The sequence below is a fragment of the Vombatus ursinus genome, unplaced genomic scaffold (genome assembly GCF_900497805.2).
Source record: "Vombatus ursinus unplaced genomic scaffold, bare-nosed wombat genome assembly UNPS02014466.1, whole genome shotgun sequence".
NCBI classification, from domain to species: domain Eukaryota; kingdom Metazoa; phylum Chordata; class Mammalia; order Diprotodontia; family Vombatidae; genus Vombatus; species Vombatus ursinus.
In genome coordinates, this window is record NW_020954244.1 from 48,798 (window position 1) to 51,548 (window position 2,751).

A 2,751-nucleotide genomic window follows, 5' to 3' on the forward strand; every position below is an offset into this window, starting at 1 on the left:
TTCAACTAGGAGGCACAGTAGATAGGGCCCTGGGCCTGGAGTCAGAAAGATTCTTCTTCCTGAGTTCAAATCCAGCATCAGATAGTAGCTGAGTGACCCTGTGCAAGTCACTTCACCCTGTTTGCCTCATCTGTAAAATGAACTGGATAAGGAAATGGCAAACCACTCCAGTATCTTTGCCAAGAAAACCCCAAATGGGGTCATGAAGAATTGGGCACAAGTGAAATGACCCAACAACAATAAATATTTATTGAATCTAGTCATCATTCCTCTGCTCAAAATCCTTCAATGGCTCCTTAGTGGCAACAGTTTGGCATGGTAGATGGAGGACTGAACTTGGAGTCATAAAGAGATGGGTTCAAATCTTGCCTCAGATAGGTTGCACTAGCTATGTGACCCTGGGCAAGTCAATCTTTCAGTTCACTTTCAATCTTTCAGTGCTTCTGTTTCCTCATCTGTAAAATGAGAATAATGATAGCACCTTACTTTACAGGGTTGTAATGAGGATCAAATGAGATAATACAGATAAAGTGCTTTGCAAAATTTAAAGTGCTATGTTATTATTATTCAATTCCCATCTCAGGAACTGTATAACCCAGGACAATTCATCTAAACTCTTGGTGCCTCAGTTTCCTCATCTGTAAAATGAGAGGGTTAGACTCCAAAAATTTTAAGCAGCTAGATGACATGGTGGATAGAACTCTGGACCTGGATTTAGGAAGATCTGAATTCAAATTCAGTCTTAGATACTATCTAGTGTGACCACAGGGCAGATGCTTAAGCTGTTTCCCTTAGTTTCCCCATCTGCTAAATAAGGATAGTAACAGCACCTATCTCCAATGGCTGTTGTAAGGATAAAATGAGACAATATTTATAAAGTGCTTTGCAAACATTAAAACCCTATATAAATGCTAGTCATCATAATTGTTATTATCATTATCCTTATTCTAAGGCTCCCTTCTAGCTCCAAATATATTATACTATGAATCTCTCTGGGCCTCAATTTTCCCATCTCAAAAATGAGGAGGTTGGCCATCAAGGTCCCTTGCAACTCTAAATGTATGTTCCTACTACCTAAGTAAAGTCCAGACTCCTTCTGGCCCGCCAGGCCCTCTATAACCTTGTATAACCCTTACCCCACAGTCTGATATCCTACAATTCTCTGCTTAGGCAACTACATTCCAGTCAAATGAATGACTCTATCCCTCAAATATACCCCACCTTTCCCACTCTAACTTCCCAACCTTTGTCTCTGCCTGTTGAAATCCCTGTCCTGTCCTTCCAAGGTCAGTTCAAATATCCCTTCTTTCAGGAAACTTTCCTTCCATGGTCTCCCTCTCTGCCTCCTCTCAGTCAGAAATAATCTCTCCTTGTTGAATCTCACACAGTCCTTTGTTTTTGTTTAATGAATCAACTGTGCTGTAGTTTCCTGTTAAAGCTATTTGTAGCATAATCCCAGGTCTAGGCTTGAATTTCCCCCCAGCAAGAAGCAATGCTTTTACCTGATGCACAGACAGGGTGATTCACAAACATTTGTATTGGCTTTGATGAAAAATCAGTTTATTGGTAATATTGTAAGCACCTGGGTGTGCTGGACTTGGAGTCCCCAAGAGCTAGGATTGAATCCAGTCTCTAACACCCACTAGCTCTGTAGCTAGAGGCAAGTTACCTCAGTTCTCTCACTTGCTTCATCTCTAAGATAAGGATTCCAAGACTAGTACCCTGGCTAGGTCACTATAAGACTCTAAGGATATGATGTAGGAGAATCAATCTATAAATACATCAGTTAGCATTATTTTTGTCCTAAACTCAAAAGGCAACATAGAATGGTGTATAGACCAAAGTCAAAGTTGTAGTCAAGAAGACCTCAGTCCAAGTCTTGAAACTCTAATGGATTCTGGGTGGGTGCTTATGGAGAAGTCACTTTAACCTACAAGTACCCCCAAGCAACTCCTTAAGACTAGGCAAGATACAAAAGAGTTGCCCCACTACCTGGGGAGAAAAAATTTCACCATCCCAAGTCACCTACAATAAGGAAATATCAGCTTTTGTCTCATGTCTTTGCTAGTGGAGCCATGGGTCATCAGCAGCTCTACTGGAGCTACCCTCAAAAATTCGGCCAGGGGTCTCTGTCGTGCCGCATCTGTTCGAACTGGCATGGCCTGATTCACAAGTATGGCCTGAATGTGTGCCACCAGTGCTTCTGGCAGTATGCGAAGGACATCGGCTTCATCAAGTTGGACTAAGTTATATTTATGGATCTCGCTTCAGTGATTATAACGACCATCAGTGACTACTATTTTACTGGACCCTGGACAACCTAAAGATCACTCTGTTGTACATACTATGCCAATTTGCATATATAATTAAAGGTCATCCTCAGATATTAAAAAAAAAATTAGGAAATATCAGTTCTGGACCAAAAACAAACAAAAAAGTCCAATAGTCACAGTCATTTTACCCCATTTGTCTCAGTTTCCTCATCTGTAAGATGAGCCAGAGAAGGAAATAGCAAACTGTTCCACTATCTTTGCCAAGAAAATCTCAAACCAGGTTACAGAGAGTCGAACACAACCGAAATGACTCAACCAAAAAAAAAAAACTCCTCAGTAAGGGTCCCTAGGTAAATGGGCAACAACTCTAAGTTGGAGATACTCTCTCATGAAGAGCAGAAAACATCATGCCCAGATTATTACCAGGCCACAAAAAACTCCAGCTAATATCAGGGATATACTTTTTCCCCGAAAACTG

The 2,751-nt window shown here is 40.9% G+C and overlaps 1 pseudogene; it reads left to right on the forward strand.

The window, feature by feature from the left end:
• Window positions 1-2,075: 2,075 nt before the first annotated feature.
• On the forward strand, window positions 2,076-2,291 carry LOC114042483 (annotated as a pseudogene).
• The last annotated feature ends 460 nt before the right edge of the window (window positions 2,292-2,751 follow it).